The sequence below is a fragment of the Cynocephalus volans genome, chromosome X (assembly GCF_027409185.1).
Source record: "Cynocephalus volans isolate mCynVol1 chromosome X, mCynVol1.pri, whole genome shotgun sequence".
Classification (NCBI taxonomy): domain Eukaryota; kingdom Metazoa; phylum Chordata; class Mammalia; order Dermoptera; family Cynocephalidae; genus Cynocephalus; species Cynocephalus volans.
This window is the reverse complement of record NC_084478.1, coordinates 23,012,496-23,035,873: the sequence shown is the minus strand read 5'-3', so window position 1 is coordinate 23,035,873 and position 23,378 is coordinate 23,012,496. Positions and strand designations below refer to the sequence as shown.

The 23,378-nt window shown below is 33.2% G+C and overlaps 1 protein-coding gene across 7 annotated transcripts in view; it reads left to right on the top strand.

Moving 5' to 3' along the window:
- The first annotated feature begins 6,260 nt into the window (after positions 1-6,260).
- Positions 6,261-23,378, top strand: part of LOC134367693 (uncharacterized) — a 311,105-nt gene continuing 293,987 nt past the window's right edge. For 4 of the 7 annotated variants that reach the window (XM_063084434.1, XM_063084430.1, XM_063084436.1 and 1 more), the window contains exons 1-2: positions 6,261-6,292; positions 6,391-6,478. The gene's annotated coding sequence lies outside the window, so the exon portion shown is untranslated. Of the gene's footprint in view, positions 6,293-6,390; positions 6,479-23,378 lie in introns of those variants that run through there. The other 3 variants (XR_010022435.1, XR_010022434.1, XM_063084431.1) reach the window with 2 other exon arrangements.

The window sequence follows — 23,378 nt, the reverse complement described above, 5'->3', positions numbered from 1 at the left end:
TTTCATCATTTTGTGTCATTTCAAATGTATTAAAATGAATTTGCTTATAGTATTATATTTATGTCTCCAGAATCTATAGTTAACGATACTTTCTACATTCCTGGTATTGCTAACGGTAGCCTTCTTTTTTTCTTAACCAGTTGTGCCATGAGTTTATCTTTTTTGAACTCTTACAAAAATGAAAACCAACTTTTGAATTAGTTTATCTTCTCTGTAATTTTGTTCAAAATTTCTTTTCTAGATCTTAATGTTACCGTTTTGTTTCTATTTTTTTTTGTTACTAAATTACTTTTTTTTATTTCATCTTCTTGAGGCTGATTATCAGATCTTAAATTCTCTAGATTTCCTCTCCTGCTTTAAAATGGTGTATAAGTTCCTTTAGACATGTACTTTGGTATAATTTCCATGCATTTTATAAGAGATTGATGGAGATATAATTGACTTAAAATAATTCATATTTACTAAGCTAACAAGTATAGAAATTAACAAGTAAAAAGTTACTTTATTAACAAGTATTAAAGTAACAAGTATTGAAATGTGTGTATATTTGTAGAACCATATTCACGATTAAGAAGATGTAAATATCTCTCCCACATGTCCAAGGTTTCTTCTGTATCTTTTCATTTCCCCCTTCTTATTTCTGCCTGTGTCCCCTCCTCTTTCCTTTGAAATAAACATTCTTGTGTCTTTGTATACATACATAATTTCATTTTTCTTGGATAAACTTCAATAAATGAAATTGTATGATTGGTGTAACTTTAAGTTATTTTGGAAAATGTCAGTGCTTGGCCATATGCTTATACCATTGTGCATCCAACCAGCAGTACATGAGACTTGTAGTTGCTGTACATCCTTGCAGCACTTGCAGTGGTCAGTACTATTTTTTCCTTTATAAATTTCATGTGTACAAAATGATGGTCAGTATTTTTAATTCTGGTTCTGTTAATAGGTATGCAATGGTAACTCACTGTCCCTCTAAAGTACATGGGCATAATTAAGTCATTGTCCTTTCTTTCCCAGGCATCCCAATAAATGGAGAAAATGGATCACAGGCCTGATGCTAATTCTTTCACTCTCATTCATATTTTGCATGTATGGTTCTTTTTAAATTGCAAACTGTATCACGTGTATGAAATATTATGAAAGTAATTTGAAGCCAGCGAGCATTTAAGTTTGCTTCTGAGAGGCAGTTAACATGGAAGCAGTTTATCTCATAGCAGTCAGGAATTGAGAAACTGGGTCTCAGGTTTTGTCAGGAATGATCTCTTTCGAGTTCATATCGACATTTAGGTCTTAGCCCTTCCAGGATGTCAAACGGACCTCTGGGTTGTTTTCTAGAACCTCTCTTCATTGGTGCACACTTAGGTACAGTCTGTGTCTTTTGGGATGATGAAACTGCTGGAAGCCCTGGTTAGCTGCTTAGCTTCTCAGCTCCAGTTTACTTCTTAGCATCTCAACTTCTCAGTCACGTCCTTTGAGTTAGCAAAAGCCTTGGGAGTAAAAGGGGTACCAAATTTGGGTCTCACCACCTGGGATTCTCTTGTAATTGCGACCCTGTCTTTTCAAATATTTATCTCCTTGGGTTAAAGGTGCCTTTAAACATATGTTTTTGAAGCTTCCAGCTTTCCCAGTATTTCTCGGTAGCATGGTTGGGCTGTTAAGTCTCTCTGCCATTATTAAAAGCTGTATCTCTACAAGCATTTCTTGTTTTAGTACTTTGTGTAAGGTTGCTGAGGAAGGAGACACTAGCCAGGTGAAGGAAGAAGAGAAGATTTTGTTAGCAAGCGACAAGCAGACCTGCTGGCCTGAGCCGACAAATGGTGTCAGCGCCGAGAGACAGCAGGGTGTCATTTTTCGAGGGATAAGATTGTCATCTGGCCTAGCCTAGGAAGACGGTCACAGTTTTCTACTCCGGATATAGCCTGCTTATGGGAGCAGACTTGGGGAGACAGAAACCTTGGGCTATCGGGGGAAGCAGTTACAGTGCTACACTCCAGGGACAGCTTGCTCAGCCTGCTAGTTGAGGCAGAGAACTTGAAGAACGAAACTGTTATTTTATTTTTAATTGACAAATAATAATTGCATGTATTCATGGGTTAAAATGTAATGTTTTGATACATGTATACGTTGTGGAATGACCAAATCAGACTCATTAACATCCATCACCTCATATACTTATTGCTTTTTTGTCGTAAGAACTTTTAAAATCTAAACATTAAAATTTAAAAAGAGAAAAATGCTTTTATGTTAGACTGTATGATAGGGCCAAAGTAGAGTGCAGAAAACCACGTAGGTGACATCAAAATCAGTGGACTGTTGAGCTTATTTTGAAAGTGAGGAGTATAGTGAATAAAAAGATCCAGCTTCCAGAAATACTTTTTAAAAACATAATGCTTCATTTGTTTGTAATTACATATTGGAGAAATGAAAAAAATGATTAGTTGTGACTTGGGCCAGATTAGATCTCAGTTATAGCATTTAACTCAAATTCGAGAAAATGATTCTGAGGATTTTGAATGTGTCTGCCTCTCATTTACAGGGAAGCACACTTGTCGATAAATGTCCTCCTTTATGGAAATTTACATATGGGTTATGGAAATAGCATAGTCTAATGCTCAGGACTGGATTACAGGAGGGATATTCTTAGGTTCCATTCTTCTATTCTCTCCTTAAACTTGGGAAAATCTGGTCGATTCTCTTACTTTAGTGTCTTTTTTTTCAAACATGCAAAACATAACTTAAGCGCTCCCATTCTATAGGATCTGTACACCAAGTACATGACACAAGCCTGAACATAAGGTATAGTATTCCAAAGAGATGCTAATATTTAAATGTGCAGCAAATTATACACCCTACCTTTCATACAGTGAGTCTTCAAAAAGTCATGGAAAGATTCATAATATCTTTTAATTCCGTTTTTCCGCGAACCTTTCGATGTATAAGCATGCCATTTTAAAATCATCATAAAAAAAAAAAAAAAAAAAAATTGTAATTGGATAGGAGGAATAAATTCTGATGTTCTATTGCACAGTACGGTGACTATGGTTAACAGATAAGTTTTATGTGTGTTTAATCTCTTTTTTTTGGCAACAGAAGTTTTGTATATTACATAATAGCTAGCGGAGAGGCTTTTTAATGTTCTCACTTCAAAGAAATGATAAATGCATGAAGTGATGGCTACACTACCCTGACTTGATTATTATACAACATATATATCTATCAAAACATCAGATTATACCCCATAAACATGTACAATTGCGATGTGTGAATTTAAATAAATAAACAAATTTATTAATAAATAAAGAAGCCCAACTCTTCCAGTGGCTTAGTATAATAGACCTGAATTTACGTCCTAATTCTGTTAACTGGCTGACCTCAGGCAACTCTGTTAAATTCTCTGGGTCTATTTCCTCACTGTAAAATGAGGAAATTGTACAGGCACTAATAATCTGAACTAGGTTGAACTGGAATCTATATCCCCTTAGCTAAGGCCACTTTTTGTCTCCTGCCCACCCCCCACCCCCTTTTGCAAGCTAGGCATTCTCTTTTCTTCTAATTTTCCTTCATGACGATGATTTTCAGGCCGCTTATAAGCCCATTTACCCACTTCTGGAATCTTTCTATTTTGTATTATACGACACCAAGATACATGTGAAAAGCTCTGAAAAGTTCATAGTGCAATGGGACTCAACTCCCTTGCTCCAGCTTCTATGCTTTATTAATACATAGTAGTGGATTTCCTTATTTGTTTTGTTTTTAGACACATTACACTGTCTCTCCCATCTGTGAATAAAAACCTAATTTGTACCTGAAAAAAAAAAAAATAAAAATAAAATAAAATAAAATAAAATCATCATAAAAATGAAAACCCTCTCCATGGTTTAAAAGATGCATTGTTGAATAATATGCTATAAGAAATTACTATATACCATCAAATTCATATATATTCATACATATTCAAATTCAGCATGTCATCATTTTCAAAAATTTTTCTAAATTAAAAAATAGTAATCAAAAAAAATGAAAAAATAAAACGGAAAGAAAATCCAGTAGGTAGGGTACCAGATACCCAAATACTCTTAAGCAATGGAATCATATCAGCTCAGATATAATATAAAGTGTTAGTGTCACAAGCCGCCACCCTATCTTTAATTTCCAAGTAGAACATCTTCACCAACGTTCCATACAGTTTGTACTTGAACACCAGTAGCAGGAATGCGCAGTTTTCAGAACTGGCCTAATTAATCGTTTCCCAACATGTTACTCTACATTAGCCCATTTTTTAAATTAAAGAATTTACAAGACATGCTGAGTTCCTGTTGGGATTTGACCTGGGTTCACATTGAATAGGGTTGCATGTGCTTCAAAGTGGGAAGAATTGATTGCCTTAAAAACCCAAATCTTCCATTAATAAATGTTGTTCACCATTCCAGTTATTCATATCTCCATGAATTCCTCTCAGTAATTTCCTGTAGTTTGCTGTGTGATGATCTCGCCAAGCTTTCATTAAAATTTTACCTAAGAGTTTGAGAAACTTTGTTGGAGTTGTAAATGGTAATTTTAATAAAATTAATTTAATTATTTGTTGCTGGTATTTGGAATTACAGTTACAATTTGTTTTGTAACCAGGTAATCAATAATCTTGCTATATTCACTGATTCATTCTAGTATGTGACATATAGATTGATGTTAGTCTAGAAATATACACATTCAATATGTGAATAAGGGCAGTTTCATTTCTTCTTTTCCAATCCCTATGTATTTCTTTTTCTTTTTCTTGTATTATTGCCCTAAATACATATTGAGTGGAACTGGTGATCGTAGGAATCCTTTCCTCATTCCTGATCACAGAAGAAGATGTGAATATTTCATCACTGATTATGATACTTGCTGCAGCTTTATGGGTTTTTTACTAATCTTAAGTGGGAGATAAGTTGTGCCAATTTTTTGCATCTGTTGTAATAATCATAACATTATTATATATTCTTTGTTTTATTGAAGTCATTTGATTTCAAAGTGGTAATCCAACAACAATCAATTCTGGGTTAAAACCCAAGGTTTTCATGGTGTATCAGACTTGATATAACTTTGGATTCAGTTTGTTAAACTAACGTTTTATTTCCATTTGGTCATTAAAGATATAACCCTATCATTTTCCATTTATGCAGTCAGTTCAGTGTAAAGTTAAAACATTTGGAGGCGATTCCTGCTGTTTCTATTCTCTGCAGTGTCTTGTGTAAGATGAGTGTCATGTATTTCTCAACTGTAGGGGAAAATTCACCAATTCCACGACCAGAGCTCGGGACTCACTTGAGGAAGGTTTTCCATCATAAGTGTAATTTATTTTACAAACTTAAGACTATGCAGAATTTCTCAGTTTTATTTTTCTTTAAGGTGGGATTACTTGGAGTTCTACATTTCATAGAATTTCAAATTTATTGGCATGTAAATGCTTATATTATGTCTGTTTCCAGATTCCGTACCGAAATTTCTTGTATAAATAATGTGTTTCTTCCATTTTTGATTAATGGATTCTTAATCATAAGACAGTGTTCTCTACTTCTAGTTACCTTCCTTTCTGGAAAGTCTACTTTGTTTGGCTTTACTCTACCAGTTCCGGTTGTCTTATGCTTAATTTTACGTGGTATGTTATCGTCTGTACTGTTACTTTCAACCTTACTGTGCCTTTCCATATAATTGCCTCTCATTTAGCATATAATTGGGACTTACTTCATCCTAATCTGAAAAACTCTGCATTTTAATTGGAATGTTTAGACTTTTAAAAAATTCATGTTTACGTTAATATTGTTTGATTTAAAGTTGGCCATTTTGCCAGTCTTTTATTTATTTATTTGTTTTCATCACTTTTTATTTGTCTATTCCACCTTCCATGTCTACTTTTGGGATTATTGAAATTTTTTTATTCTTCAATTTAAATTCCTTCATTGGATTTTTATTTGACACATTTTAAAAACACGGCCACCCATTCTATGCCACATCCTTCCTTCAAGAGTAGGGTTTATGGTCCCTTGTCTGGACTCTGGAGAAAGCTTAGTGCCTCTGGTCACCCATACAATGCGGGCAGTTGTGACATTACACAAATTCCTGGGCTGAAACTCTATCACCCGCCATTACCAACTGCTACCAGCGGAGGGCGCCGTCGTGGCCCTCTCGCCGGGTGCTCTTCCGGACTCCTGAAATTCTCAGTTCCCATCACGGGTCACTTCCAGCAGCCAGAAGGACTTCAGGTAACAACGCAAAGTACAGGTTGTCCCGCCACAGATTGTCTCAGGTTTTTTTATGTGGACATGTCCTATTCAACTCTCAGTTTGAAAGGATAATGTTGCCTCAGGTAGAATTCTGTGCTGACGGTTTTATTTTTTCTTTCAGCACTGGGAAGATTCTGCTCCGTTTTCTCCGGTTCTGCATGGATTCTGTCTCGAAGGAAGCCGTCTTTCCAATCGTCCCTCTGGGATAGGTAATGTATCTTTATTTCTCAGACGTTTTCACTTGGTATACATTTGCTTACTTCACTGATATTCTGTATATTTCATACAGATGCCTAACATATAGTTTAATAAAAAGAATTCAAAAATTCCAGCACCTATGGTGTCAATCTAAGGATTCCATTTATGTAAATGAAAATAAAACATGTTTTGACTGACAATCACTACAAAACACAGCAAAGGAAAGGAAAAGCTCCCATGGAGAAACATCTCATTTTTATTTAAATGGATAAATATCTACAAATTATATACAAAATAAAATAATTTAAGCACATTCCCAAGAAAACCCTAAAAGTTGTTTTTATGATTGCTCATGTGTTGCTGATATTGACATGCATGAGGAAATGTTTGGGAAGGAATGAAAACTTTTTATAAAGAATAATGAAGTGACACTTGTATTACCTATAGCAAAATATTTGCTTTGTCAAATCATATTCCGTGTCTGAAATAGATTAAATATAGCACACATAGGAGTTGATTCACTAACAGGCAAAAATACAGAACATAAGAGAAAGTGAGAAGAGTATACGCACAAGTTCAATATATAAAATTTTTGGTGTTTAAACTAATTTTGAATATAAAGTGAAAATGTAATAATAAGAGACATCAAACAATTTACACAAAATAAGCATAAATTTTAATTAACTATTAAAATATGCTTAATAATTAGTACAAATTAAATAAATTACAAGATGTTTCTTAACTTGATAACAGATTATCAGGGGAGTATAAAATACTACTGGTGTTTTAGAAATTAATTTAGCATTAGCAAAGTATTTTTTTGCTACTTAAAAATAATACTGCCTTTTAGGACTTAAACTAGTGATTGTTTTCTAAACAACTACCATTTGCTTTCTTTTTCCTTTTAGTAATACAGAATGTAGTACAGAAACAGTTAAGAAGTCAAGCTGAAATGTAGAACTAGAAAATAGAAAGGAAAGAAATAAGAAAAAAAAAAACAAGTTTAAGAAATAAGAAAAAAAGTGATTGTGATTCACTTTAAAGAAGCCGATGTCTAACTAGTCAGTGAGATCTTAAACAAAAGACTGTAGGAAAATTTGCACAAAGAATGATCTTTTTATTGTTCCCCTTGAATTAAATGTCAAGTGTTCTACAAAAGTTTATTTTATATGTTAGCATCTCTATTTTCATGATATCGGAGAAAATGATAGCAATTTTTAGAGTTATAGTGACTCAAATTTTATCTGATAACCATATCTAAAAATCTTCAAAATATAACCTTGTGCAGTGTGGTTATTCTGCTCTTTTTTATGATGTGTATGAAAAATGTATTAAGAATTCCTATTCTCTGAAAAATGTGTTTTGTTTAGCTGTATGGTATTCATCAATCTTGATAAATTCACTTATTAATTCTACTGCATTATCTAGAAGTTGCTTTTAGATTCTCTGCAGGCATAATTATGCAGTGGATAATGGCGGGGCTCATTTCATTGTTTCCAAACTTCATGCTTTTTTTCTTTCTTTTCTTGCATGATTTCCCTGACTAAATAGAACTGGTGGTAGTAGACATCCTTGTCTCTATTTTGACATGAAGGAGAAGTTTTTCAATATATCACCACTTATTTTATGTGCTGTAGTTTTCTAGGTTTGGGGGGGTTGTTTTAAGGAGAAAAAAACCTCATTTGTAGGAGATAAATTTTATCGAATGACTTTTCTGTATCTGCTGTCATAGTGACCTGATTTTGTTTGTTTGTCAAAGATGTTTGATTTGAAAGTGTGAAACCAACAAGAACAGCCTTCCTGTATTAAATCCAGCTTGTTCATGGTGCATTGTAGTTGTAGTGTCTTCGAATTCTGTTTGTTAAACGTAAAGTTTTAATTCCACTTAAATTTTTATGTTTATTATGAGGAATACAGACCTTTGATTTTTTTGATATGATGTCTTTATCAGTTTGGTGTCAGTTTTAAAGGGTCCTGTAAAACATTTTGGGCGGTTTTTGCTGTTTCTCTCTTATTAAGTGGTTGTGAAATATTGGATGTTATTTAATTCTCAAATATGGGAAAAATCAGGAATTCTAGATCCAAGACTTGGAATTCATTTATAGGAAAGTTTCCCTATAAAGATGCAGTTTATTGAATAAAGAATCCTTGAGATTTCCTAGTTTAACTATTTTGCTATTTTTTTTATTTTATCATTTCATGAATTTTAAATTTATTGGCACAAATTTGCTCATAACGTGATGCACATGTGTTCAGTATCCTAATGATGATCCCTTGTAAATTCCTGCTGTTGATAATGTGCGTCTTCTTTTTTATCACCTTGATCACTGTTGCCAGGGATTCATCACATTTTTATTCTTTCACAAAAAAAGAAAACTCTTGCATTTGTCTTTTTTTGTTTGTTTTCGGTTTCATTAATTGATGTTAACTTTAGTTTTTCATGCTAAAAATTCTGGTTTAAATTCCTGAATAACTTTTTAATTTTATGAAAAAATATTTTTAAATCTTAAATTTGCATGATTTCATCTGTTACATTAATGCCCTAAATTTTCCATTAGACATGTATTTTGATATATAGCACACAATTTTTAAGAGCTTAAATGAGGTATAATTAATTTAAAATAAACTGCACAAATTAAAATAAACGCTATATATTTTGGTGTGTGTGAGAGAGAAACCATCACCTCAGCTAAGATTATGAGCATATTTATCCCTCTCCCCAGATTTCCTAGGGTACTTTTGGACTTTCCTCTCGTAATTCCGCCCAAGCCCTCCCTTCTTTGCCATGCTATGCACATTCCTGTATGAGTCTGTTGATGGATCTGCAATTTCTTTTTTTCTTGGATCAACTTCAAGAAGTGGAATGGCTGAATCATATGAGAGGTGTTATTTCAGAGATGTTTGTGGTCAGTGTTTTTAATTGTAGCTCCTCTAATAGGTGAGCAGTGATATCTCGCTGTCACTCTAAATTGTATGGTGTACACGAGTCATTATTTTTTCTTTCATCGTTATCCCCAATAAATGGACTAAATGGATCACAATCGTGATGCTTATCCTTTCCCCACATTTAGGCTTTTGCGTATATGTATATTTTTAATCATATGCTTTATTTTCTGTGTGAAATGCAATAGAAATGGTTAGAACGCTGAAATAATATTACTTCTTTTAGTGAGCATTTGCTTTTGCTTCTGAGAGGCAGTCAGCAGGCACAAAGTTCATCTCATAGTTCATCTCAGAGAATTAGTCCTTTTGAACTGGATGTCAGGTTTTGTGAGGTGTGTTCTATTTCTGGTTGGTATTGACATTTACGGCATAATCCCTCAGGGATGCCAAATGAACCCTTGGGTGTCTTTCAGAACTTTTCTCTTTGGTTCACCGTTAGCTCTGCCTGTGTCCTCTGAGCTGAGCTTTTGAGACTGCTGGAAGCTCTGCTCAGCTGTTTAGTTTCTAAACTACACCTTTTTGCTTTAGCGTCTTGGCTTCGTAGTCATCTCCTTTGAGTTATCATATATTTTGAGGAAAAAAGAGTTACCAAACTTGGATGTCATGCCCTGGGCTTCTCTTCTGAGATCTTGTCTCTTCAAATGATTGCTTCCTTGGGTTTGTAGTGCCTTCAAATAATATCTCTAATGTCTTCAAGTTTTCCTAGTTTTTTCTCAGCGAATGGTTAGCCTGGTAGACATTTAGTTGTTTTTCCTCTGATACCAAGTTAACCTAATCTTTATAACAATAAGGTAAATTTACTTTAAAGGCAAGTAATCTTCTGAAGAGTGCATCTCTTCTGTCTTTTTCTGCTTAATGTACTGCACTTAAACGTTTTCATTGATTGCCTAAATGTTTCTCCAGTTGCCAACATGTGCCAGGTATGGATCATGTGGTGGGGGTACATTATTGAGGTATGCCATAGTGTAAAGCAGACAAGTAAATTTGGAATATATTATAGGATATAAGTTTTGTGGTAGTTTTTAAACTTCATTAGTAACCAAAATGTTAGTTATACTTCTTTGTGTTGTGAGTTATGTTTACTGGTTGAAATAGAGTTTGGCAAATGAATCCTTTACTTATCTTGGTCAACTTAGAGTTAAGAAAGTATCAGTTTATATAAATGCAACCTCCCAACAGGGAAATTCCATTTATCCCCCCCTTTTCTTTGTGGTCTTTTTGTCCTATATTTTATTTAAATGTCTTGTGGAAATTTTCCATTATTTTTTTAAATGAGAAAATTGAATATTCAGTTAAATGTGTAGATCTTCATCTGACATTTCAATGAAGTTTATAAATCATGTTTTATATTTAAAATATTACTTAACATTTTGCTTCGCAAAATTAGTTGTATTTTTAATGTTCTAATTTTTCATTTGAACTCTTTTTTGACGTACTTTTTATGTTGTACAATATGGTTTAATTTTTACATTTCAAAAATTTTCCAAATTTCTGTCTGTTGTTGAGTTGTAATTTCAGTGTGTTGTGCTAGAAAACATACGTTGTTGCACTTCGGTACTTTTACTCTGTTGAGGTTTGTTCTACGGCCTAGTATGAGGTCTACGCTGTAAATGTTCCATGTACACATGCAAAGGATGTGTATTCTGCAATTGTGGGATGGAGTATTATACAGGTGTCTTTTGGGCCTCCTTATTTTATGATGTTGTTCACATCTTGCATATAATTGTTGATTTTTTGCCTGATTTTGTGCCTACATGTTCTGTTCTGCCACTCCAGCTTTCTCACAGTTGTTCCTTGTATGGTGCTTCTTCCATTCTTTTACTTTCTGCGTATTTGCAACTTTGAATATAATGTGTCCCATGTAGACAGCGTAGAGCTATATGTTCTTTTATTTATTCTGACAATCTTTTCCTTTGCTGGGATTGCTTAATCCTTTCACATTTAATATTGCGTTTGATATGGTTGGATTTGTGTCTGACTTTATTTTGGTTTTGTTTTCTATGTGACTTATGACTATTTTTTCCTTGTACTCCTCATTTACTTCCTTTAATTAAGTAAACTTTTTCTGTGTACCATTTTAATTTCTTTAATAATTTTCATCACACTTTCAGGTTATTATCTTAATGGTTTCTCTATGATTTACAGTATAAATTTTATCAGAATCTAGTTTGGATTTACACTACACTATTTTTTAAATTTGAACATTTAGTTTTACATATTTGTGGAGTAAAGTGTGTTGTTTCAATACATGCATATACCGCCAATGATTCACTTAGGACAGAGAGCATAGTTTTGTACTCATTAGTCCACCAGTTCTCAGATTTACACGAAATTAATCTATACATCCATTCTATACATCCATCCAGTAGGATACAGAATATTTACTACCATTAAACTCCCACATTTTCATGCTGTTTTTTTATTCATTTGTTTTTGTATGTTACACACTACAAAATACGTTTATGTTTATTGCTGTATACAATCTAACGTCTATTGAAGAAGGGAGTAGAAAGGAGAGTGAATTATATTTGTAGAGTTCATTTGGTTTTGTATTAAACTGATGTACTACTTCTGAATTTTTTCATTTGTTTTCTGTGAATCTGTGTTACCATCTGGTCTTAATTTCTTACTCCTATGTAGTTTCATTCACATGCCTCTTTATCATGTGCTTATTGTCAAATATATTACATTGATATATGCTATATGACCAAAATACAAGTTTATTGATATTGTTTTGTGCAATTGTCCTTTAAGTCAGTTATGACTAGAAAGGAAACTCAGTAAGTCAGTATGCTTTTTTTAATCATTACCTACACAATTACTATTACTGGAGATCTTAATTTTTTTCCATACAGATTCTACCTGCTGTCTACTATCACTCCTCTCCTGCTGAAGAACTTCATTTAACATTTCTTACATTGCAGGATATTAACAATAAATTCTTTGTTTTTATTTATCTGAGAAAGTTTTAATTTTTCCTTCATTTTGAAAGATGGCCTTGCTGGAAACAGGCATCTTGGTTGACAGTTTCTTTTTTCTTTCAGCACTTTGAATATGTCATGCCAGTGCATTCTGGCAGCGTTTCTGATGAAAAACAATCTGCTGGCCTTACCCATGATTACTTCTATGTGCTGATTGACTTCTCTCTTCCTGCTTTCAATATTTTCTCTTCATTTTTGGCTTTCAGCATATTGACTGTGATATCTCTTGATGTGAATCTCTTTGCATTTAACTTCTTGGAAGTTCATTGAGTTCTTAGGTGTGTAGATTAATGTTTTTCATTGAATTCTGGGAGGTTTTTAGCTATTGTTACTTTGAATATATGTTCTATCCTATTCTCTCTTGCCTCATCTGGTACTTAGTTATGTGTATATTGGTATTCTTGATTGTGTCCCGAATTTATCTGAGGCTCTGTTCCTCATTCCTTTTCCCTTCTGTTTTTCCAATTGCATGATTTCTATTGATTTATGTTCAAATTTGGTGATTTTTCTTTGTCATCTCAAATTTCCTTTTGTAGTCATCTAGTGAATTTTTAATTTGGTTAATCATAGTTTTCTGCAGGAAAAAAAAAAGAATTTCAATTTAGTACGTTCTAAAAATAAGAATTTCTAAGTGTTTATTAATATTCTGTATTTGATGTGTCATTGCTAATAGTATATCTCTTTAAATTTCAAAACATGGTTTTCTTTTGTTCTCTGAACATATTTATAATAGCTGTTGTAACATCTGTCTGCTAGTCCAACATCTGGGTCCCCCCAAAGGCAGTGTCTGATGTTTGCCTTTTGTCCTCTATATGTGTCACACTTTCCCGTTTCTTTCAATGTCTCATAATTTTTGTTGCTGTTAAGAAGTGGACATGTTGCATAATATAAGGTAGGAAATATGGACATTTATCCCCCAGCTGGCTTGGTGCTGCCATTTGTCTGGTGTTTGTTTGGTGACAAAACTGGACTAATTTTATGAAGTCTGTTTCTACTGCAGAGTACGGTTTCTGATATCCTTTCTCAGATATTTCCCCATGTTGTCATCTTCTAGCTTGGCTTTTTTGAGTTCTTCGTCTGGTCAGCATAAGACACTGTTTTGTCACAGGTTTTATCTTTAAGTTTCTTACCAAAAAGGTATTCATCCTTTACCTTTGGTTATGTGTGTGGCTTGGGTACTGCTCTCATGGTTCTGGGTTTCAAATTTTACCTTGTTCCTCAGCATTGGAAAGATTGCATACCATATTTCTTGTTCTCCGTGGATCCTGCTAAGAAGGCAGCTGTCATTTAAATCATTGTTCATGGATGGGTAATCTATATCTATTTCTGTGAAGTATTTCGTGGGTATACATTAGCTTACTTCATTAATATTACTTATATTTCACATAGGTGCCAAATATACAGTTTACTAAGACTTCAAAAACTTCAATATATTTTATGTCAATGCAGGTTATTCCATATGTGTAAATAGAAGGTAATTTATTGGACAGTAACAATAAAACAAAGAAAAGCAGAACATATAGCTGGTATGAAAAATAAGAAAAGCCAAAAAGCAAACATTTAATTTTATCTTCAATACGTAAAGATATCTGCATGTGCACAACTTGAAATAAATTAAGCACATTTCCACATAAAATATCCAAATGGTTTGTTATTCTTATTGCTGATCTGGTATTACTTGTGACTTGGATGAGAAATTGAATGAGAAATGCCAAAACCCCTTGAGGGAGAATAAGGAGGTGACACTTTTATTGCAAAATATTTTATATCTAAGGCTATTCTACAGCATTCAGTAACATTAAACTTTGGCAAAACCATATCAGAAGCGATTCATAGAAATGTAGCAAATATCAGAATCTATGAGTAGCAATCAGAATCTATCAGCATGGACATGTACTTTCTGTGGACAGATAGAACAGAGGCCAATGATGAGAGGATATGCGTAACAATTCGATAGGCTTAATATGTAATAATTTTGGTATTTAAAATAATTATAATGATAGGTTAACAAATGGACTTAACGTTGCATCTAAGTACTGATGTACACACAAGCTATGTATAAATTGGCAATTACTCTCTTAAATATGCTTAATACTTAGTTCAAGTTATTCATAGCAAGACTCTATATAATATCTTGCTACGAGGTTGTCAAAGTGGTATAAAATAGAACTGGCTTTTTGAAAATCATTTGGCTTTTTTTTTACTTAAACTTCTATAATGTAATTCACCTTCTAATACCACATCTGACACAATTATTCACACATGTACATGAAATTATGGGTCCGAATATGGCAAAATTGCTATTTCTGAGTAAATTATGCTTTGTCTGTACCATGAATACTAGGTAGCTTTTTCAACCAATTTAAAGCTAGACTTATGGAAAAAACTTCCAGGATATATTGCTAAAAAGAAAGCAAATTGTAATTTACTTTCCAATCTGTCCACAATTTGTAAATATACTATTTATGTGAATACATATGTGTGTGTAGATCTATTAATACACACAGTTCGCTGCTAGTCATGGTTACTTGTGAAAGGAATGGAGATCTGCATTTTGGAGAGTGTTCAGTGAGCACACGATGTATGTGTAATTAATAAATGAAAAACCAAAGAAATTGACAAAAGGTGGCATATGCTTTTCTTCTTTTTTTGAGTTAGTGCATAACAGGAAAAGAAGCTATGCTTAAAAACTACAGAATTAGAAGTTTCACTGACATTAAACGTCAAGTGTATTATATAGTTTCCTTTATATTAAGGGGCTTCTGTTACCGTGATATCGGAGAAAATTGACAACAATGATCAGGGTTATGACGACTCTCAAAGTTTATGCAATAAGTATATAGAAAAAGCCTAAAAAACAAATCCTTGTCCTCTAGGGTTTGTCTGCCATTTCTGATGATATGTATACAAAGTTCATTAAAAAACTGCTATTCTCTGACAAATGTGTTTATGTTTGACTCTTTTGTGTCCATCAATCTTGCTAACGCTTATTAATTCTAATGAATTTCCTACAGATTGCTTTTAGATAGTCTGGAAACATAAACATGTAATGTTTTAATAGTGATGTTTGCATATCTTCCTTTTAAATTTCTGGTCTTTTACATTTTCTCTTGCATTATTGCCCTGGCTAAGACCGCCATAAAATGTTGCGTAGAACTGGGGACAGGAGATATTGTTGTATCTTTTCTGATTTCAGGGGTAAATTTTCAATGTTTTTCCATTGAGTAGGATATTTGCTGCAGTGTTCTGAGTTTTAGTTTTTAATCTTAAGTGTGGCAAATTATGTCAAATGGTTATTCCCTTTGTAATAGTACATTTTTTTCTTACTTTTTAATAAGTGGTTTGATTTCAAAATGTTAAACCAACAAGAATTCGTTCTTGGATTAACCACAATTTGAGCATTGTGTTTTATAATTAATGCATCCTTGATTTTTAATATAAAACATAAGTTGTCGTTTTCTGTGGTTTGGTCATGCAGGATATGAACGGTTGATTTACTTTCTTATAATATCCTCATCAATTTGATGTAAAGTTTACAAAGTTCTCCTATAACATTTGGGAGAGTGTTCTTCTATTCTGCGGAAGACTTTGAACAAGATTGGTGTTATTTCTTTCTCATTATATGGAAAAGTTCAGGAATTCTGGCACTAAGACATAGAATTCTTTTGTAAAAAAGTTTTTTTTTATAAACACTACTGATTTAATAATTGAAGGAATATTGAGATTGCCCACTTTTAAAATTTTTTGTCATTCCATACACTATAAAATTTGTTAGCATAAAATTTATATAAATATCAATTTGTAGTATTATGTGTTTGTCTACAGGATTGGTAGTGGTGATTCAATCTACGTTTCTCGTACTGGTAATAGGTTTCTTTTATTTTTCTCCATAATTTGTGCAAGGGATCTGTCAATTTTATATTCATTTCAATAAAAACTTTGGGATTCGTCAATCTCTGCAATCATTAAAATTTCATTCACTGATTTAATTTTATTGTTTCATGTCTTCAATTATTTTTATAGTAAATTACTCATTTTTCAATTGCTTGAGGTCAGCTGTCATATCTTAAATTGTCAGTATTTTCACTTGTGCAATTAATGCTATTTATTTTCATTTGGATATATTTTGGGTCAATTCATACATCGTAATAGCTTTATTGAGGTGTAATTCACTTAATAAACTGCACAACTTTTAAATGAACAATATATGTTTTGAGATATTATATATTGTGAAACAGTCACCATAATCAAGATAATGTAACTATCCATGTCACATTCTTTTCCAAGTTTCTTGTGCATATATGTATCCCTCTCTGCTGATTCTGCCCAAACACTCCACATTTTCCCCATGCTATGCACCTCCTTGTGTAAGTCTTTCTATGGACATATACTTTCATTTTCTTAAAAAAAAGTAAACTTCCAGAAATGGATGACTGGATCGCATGATTAGGGTTTCTTTAAGTTATTTTACAGTATGACAAAGTAGTTTGCAACATTATACCATTTTACAGCTTACCAGCAATATGAGTGTCACAGGTGCTCAACATCTTTGCCATTGTTTGTCATGGTCAGAACTTTCGCTGTAGCCCTTCCAATAGGTATGCACTGGTATCACATTGTTGCTTATGTTGCAAGGTATAACCAAGTCATAGTTCTTTGTGTTCCAAGCATTCCCAGTAAATGGAGAAAACAGATTAAAGGCCTGATGCTAATCCTTTCCGTTCATGTTTTGCATGTATAGTTCTTTTTTATTGCATGCTGGCTTTTCTGTTTGATGTAGTATAGAGATAATTGCAGGCTCTGGGTGATTATATCTTCCTCCAGGGACCATTTCTTTTGCTATTGAGAGGCAGTAACCTGGTGAAATGCCCTTTCTGACCTTGAGAACTTTTGAAGCTGGATTTCAAGTTATATTGTATTTCTTGTTCACATAGACATTTAGTGCATATCCCCTCTAGGATGTCAAAAGAACCTAAAATTTTAAAACACTAATTAGCCTTCTGCTTTGGTAGGCTCTGAGCTAAATTTGTGCTGCCTGTGATGGAGATAGTACTGGAAGACCGTCAGATGCTTAGTTTCTCAGCCTCAATTTTGTGTTAGCATCTTGAGTGCTCATTCAGATCTTTGAATTAACAAATACTTTGTGGCGAAGTTGATACCAAAGTTAGATCTCACCACTTGGGCTTTACTTCCTCCTGAAATTCTGGACCTTTAATTCTTGCCCCCTTAAACTTGTAATACCTCAAAGGGATATCTTTCATATATTTCCAGCTTTCCCAGTTTTTCTCAGCAGGATGCTTGGACTCGTTGATTATTACAGGAGGCAGGTTTTTTTTTTTTTTTTTTTTTCCCTAAACCTATTATTTAAAATCAGTTTTAATTAATAGGTGTTTTCCTCCCATAGCCAATTAATCCCAATTCTATATCAAGACTATGAACAAAATTAACTTAACTTTCTATTTTGAGATAAGTGTACATTCATTTGCAGTTACAAGAATTAATATGAAAAGGTCCATGTACCCTTTACTTATTTTCTCCCAGGATTAAAATCTTGAAATCCATGGAGCACTATCTCAAGCAGGATATTAATAATTATACAGTCAAGATAGAGAACATTTCAATCGCCACAAGAATCCCTCTCGTTTCCCTGTTATAGGCAGGCCCCTGTCGTTCGTCTCCCCATCCTTGACTTCTGGCAACTAATGATCTTTTCTTCATTAGTGTAATTTTTAAAAAATTTTATTAACATTATATTCATGGAATCATTCTGTATGTGACCTTTGGGACATTTTTTTTTCTCTCTCAATTTAATTATCCAGAGATTCATAAAGATTTTTGCGTGTATAAATAGGTTTTTAAAGTTTTTATTGCTGAGTAGAATTCCATGCTATAGATATACCACATCTTGTTTAACTATTTGAGGGACATCTGGGTGTTTTCAGTTTGGGGCTATTACAAATAAATCTGGGTCAAACATTTCTGTATATGTTTCCTTGGAAACATGCGTCTTTAGTTCTCTTTGCTAAATACCAAAGAGTGCAATGCTCTGTCATATGGTACTTGCATATTCAGGGATTTTTTTTTTTTTCAGACTGCTGCAATTTGTAACAGTGGCTGCACCATCTTACATTCCAAGAAAGAGTGTCTGAGTTTGTCTGCATTTCATGGTGTCACTATATTTTATTTTAGCCATTAGGATAGCTGTGTAGTGATATCGCATTGTGATTTTAATTTGCATTTACCAAATAATTATAATGTTAAACATGTTTCCATGTGATTATTTGCTATTTGTATATCCTCTTTAGTGAAATCTCTATTTCTTTTGACCATTTTACAGTTGGAATTTTTAAAATGTGTGTTATCAGAATACTTTCTATATTACAGATACTCGTTTTCTGTCACATATTCGGCTTATAGATATTTTTCCCAGTATGTAGCTTCTCTCTCTGTTTGCTTAATAGAAAATAAAGCTATTAGCATAGTAAGTGTTTAATATTGACCAAGCCTAATTTCTCACGTTTCCCTTGTATGGATTGTATATTTGATGTCAAATCTGATTACTCTTTGTCTTGCCCGATGTCTGGAATGTTTTTAATCTTATTTCTTTTCTAAAAGTCTATTTTATAGATTTTTAAAAAAATTTATGATACATTTTGATGTTATTTTTGTATGAGGCATCATGAAGTTTAGATCGAAATCAAATTATGGGCCTATGAATGTCCAATTGCTATTGCATAATTTTTGAAAATACTCTTTCTCAATAGAATTGTTTGTAGCTTTATCAAAAATTAATTGGCCATGCTGTGTAGGGTTATTTCTGGGTTCTTTTTCTGTTTCTTTCATCTGTGTGTCTATCTTACTATGAATACCACACTGTCTTGATTACTATAGCTGTATAATACATCTTGAAATTAAGTGGAGTGAGTTTTCCCACATAATTTGTTATTTCAAAATGTTAAGTATTCTAGCTCTTTTTCCCGTTTATATCAATCTTAGGACAGTATTCTGAATATTTCCAAATAGTATTGTTGGAATTTACTTAGAAATTGTATTAAACCTTTATATCACTTAGGTGACAATTTAAATCTTTACCATGGTTAGCCCTCAATCCATGTGCAGAGTATGTCTGTCCATTTGTTTGATTTGTCTTTCCATAATCTTTGATTTCTCTCATCAGTGTTATGTAACTTTTAGCGTAGAATGCCAGTAGATGCTTTGTTACATTTAAGTCTGAGTATTTAACTTTTGAAGCAATTGTAAATTCTGTAGTATTTTTTATTTTCGTGTCCATATGTCTATCATGAGTATATAGAAATACAACGGGATTTATATGTTCCTCTTGCGTCTCATAACCTTGCCAGTGTTACTTCTTATTTCTAAGGATTCTTTTTCGTAGTTTCGTTGAGATTGTCTCTGTACACATCACGACACCTGCAAGTATAGGTAGTTTTTTTTTTTTCTTCCTTTCAGGTTTATATGCCTTTTATTTCCTTCTCTTGCTTTGTTGCCCTCAAAAACCGTCCAGCACTTTTTTGAATAGAGAGTGGTGAAAATGGGCATATTTGCCTTATTCCTGAACCTACCAGTGAAGCATTCATTTTTCCACCATTATATATACTGAATGTTGTAGGCATTTTGCAGCTGCTCCATCAAGTTTAGGAAACTCCCGTGTATTCGTGTTTTTCTGAGAGTTTTTATCACAAATGGGTGTTCAATTTGTTTAATTGCTTTTGCTTTATCAGTTACTGTGCTCATTTTATTTTCATTTCTTAGCACGTTAATATGGTAGATTACATTAATTGTGTTTTTTAGTTATTGTATAAATTTAAGGTGTACAACGTGATTTTTTGATATACACGGACATAGCAAACTGATTGCTATAGTCAAACTAATTTACATACCCATCACATTCCACGGTTACCTTTTTGTGTGTATCCCTGGAATTATGTGCTTGTTTGTGGTGCATAAACTTTTTATATATTGCTGAGTTCTATTTGCTGCCATTATCTTAAGGATTTTATAGTTTTGTGTCTGTAGATCGGTTTTTTCTCGTGATGCATTATTGTCTGATTTTGATATAATGATAATAGTAGCTTTATAAAGTGAATTGAGAAGTGTTTCCGCCTATTTAGCTTGCTATTTTTCTATTTCTGTTTTCTGCTTTAAATGTTGATTTGATACATTTTATTTTATATGTATTTCAGTGACTTTTTTAAAAATAAATTTTATTTGACCCATGGATTATTTGCAAGTGAATATTTTTGTTTGAAAATTTTTGGAGGTTTTCCAGTTATGATTCTGTTATTGATTTCCCATTTGATTTTATTATGATCACAGAACATATTCTTGTGATTTCAGTCCTTTTAAATTTTTTGAGGTTTATTTTATGCTTGACAATATGATTCGTTTTGGTGTATGTTCCATGGACAATGGCAAGAAATTTGTCTCCTGCTATTGTTGGGTGCAGTGTTCTGTAATTGTGGAACACATCCTCTTGATTGATGGTGGTGTTGATTTCTTCAGAAATTTTGCTGAATCTATGTAATTTTTCTGTCTACTGTTGAGAGACAGTGGTTGTTGTCTCTAGCTATAATTGTGAATTCAACTATTTATTCTTTCTAGTGTATCAGTTTTGCTTCTCATACTTTGTAGCTCTGTTTTGGGTGCATACATATTCAGGATTTCTGCATCTTTTTGTTGAACTGGCCATTTGTTATTATATAACATAATGTCCATCTTTGTCTCTGGTAATTTTCTTTGCTCTGAATTCTGCTTCATGTAATACTCTTATTGCCATTCCTGCTTTATTTGAAAATTTTTGGTATATCTTTCCTTATCCTTTACTTTCAGTCTGCTTATGTCGTTATATTTAAAGCAAGTTTGTTGTAGACAGAAAATAGTTGAGTCATTTTTTTGTTAATTCACTCAGCCGATATTTGTCTTTTAGTTGTTATACAATTGTATACATCATTTTCATTTAATGTTATTATCTGTATGTTAGGATTTAAGTGCGCTATAACTTTTTTTCTGTTTGTTTTCTCTGTTTTTCTTTCTTCATTTTCCTTTGTCTGCCTTCCTGAGGGTATTTTAAAAAATTTTGTAATTTGATTTTTTATTTTTATTTATGTATAGTGTATTTGAGTGTGTTTTTCTGCATTACTATTTTACTATTTTACTGATTACTCTTAACCTTATATATGTGTGTATATATATATATACACACAAATATATATGTATATGTATACCTATCACAATCTGGTGTCATTAGTTTAAAACTTTTAGTGATGTGGTAAAAACCTTATCTCCTATTACATCTCTTTACCCGCCCACTATTTTTAATATAATTGTCTTAAATACTTCTTCTTCATACTTTGATCTCCACATAAGAAAATGTTATAATTTTTACTTCTCATGAAAAACCTTATTTAGAAAACTCAAGAAGAGAAACTTGGTTTATTGTATTCACCTGGCTTTTGCTCACCTTGTCCTTCCTTCTTCTTGGATATTCCACGATTTCTGATTTTTTAATTTCTTTCTGTTTAGAGAACTTCCTTTAGCTAATATTTTAGGGTAGTTGTGCTGACAATAAATTCTCTTAGTTTTCTTTCATCTGAAAATGTCTTGGTTTTCAATTGATTCCTGAGGATCTTTTCAGTGGGTTTAGAATTTCACATTTCTTTTCTTTCAGCACTTGAAAAATGTGGCACTTTCGTCTAGCTTCCCTGGTTTTTGATGATAAATTCAACATAATTAGAATGTTGTCATATCTTTTTTCTCTTTTGGTAAGCCATTTCTCTCTTGGTGCTTTCAATTTTTTTTTTTTTTTTATCTTTAGTTTTCAGAATTTTGGTCATGATGTATCTTGGTCTGGAATTCTTCAGGTTTATCCTGGGAGAATATTGTTAGGCCTTGTACATATAGATTTTGTTTGACAAATTGGGAAGTTTTCAGGCATTATTTATAAAAGTATTCGCAATACTATACTCTGTCCACTCCTTATGGGATTCTAATGACAGGAATGTTAGAACCTTTGTTATTGACCCACAGGTCTCTGAGACTTTGTTCTCCTACCCACCCCTTATTCGTATTTCCTTTCTGTTTCCTGACTGGGTAATTACTCTTTTTCTGCCTTCAGGATCAATGATTATTTCCTTTGCACCACATCAGGAGGGGAAAAGTGAAGGCACGGCCTCTGTTGCCAGGTGATTGTACAAGTCCAGATTCAACCCTTGGCCTCCATGGACTCCTGAGTGGGGGATGTTCCTCGTTACTCCTGTGTAGGGTTGGAAGTTCTGTCCCCCCACTAGGCTTCCACTAAGAGTGGCAGGTCACAGCTCCTCTTGTGCATACTACTCACACCATATAGAGTGACTTCTTTAGCATGGGCTGTGGTGAAATCTGTTACTCTTCTCTGAGCTTCCTCTGACGGCACATCAGCAAGAACGGGAGCAGTATATCATTAATTCCCAGAGAGTAGAAGTCCAAACTTTCTACCTGCTCTCCATTACCACTGTGGTGTGGTGGAGGGTGCACTCTTTAGTAACAGCAAGTATAAACGTACCAGCTTCCAACTGCACCGCTATGGATGCCATGTGGTGGTGATTTGAGTTAACTAGGTAAATACAGCCTGGTCTGGGTGGACCTTAGATAACATAGTTAAAGATGGGAATTCTATTTTGTTGTGATGTTTTGCTTGAACAGAGTAGTTAGCTCTACTCAGTTATTAATTAAATAAATAATCGTAAATAATCGTGTATTTATTCACATATTTTACTTAATCAGAGCTTTTCACTTCTTCCTGCAGTTCTTAGTTTGCACCAGGAGAGATAACTCTACCCTCACCCTGAATGACTTCCTTTAGCGTTACTTCTTTTACAGTTTTCCCAGTGGTAAATTGTCTCAAGCTTGGTTGTTTCTTATTTCACTCTCAGTGAAAGCATAATTTTTCTACATATGGAATTCTCAATTGACAGTTTTAATTTTTCCT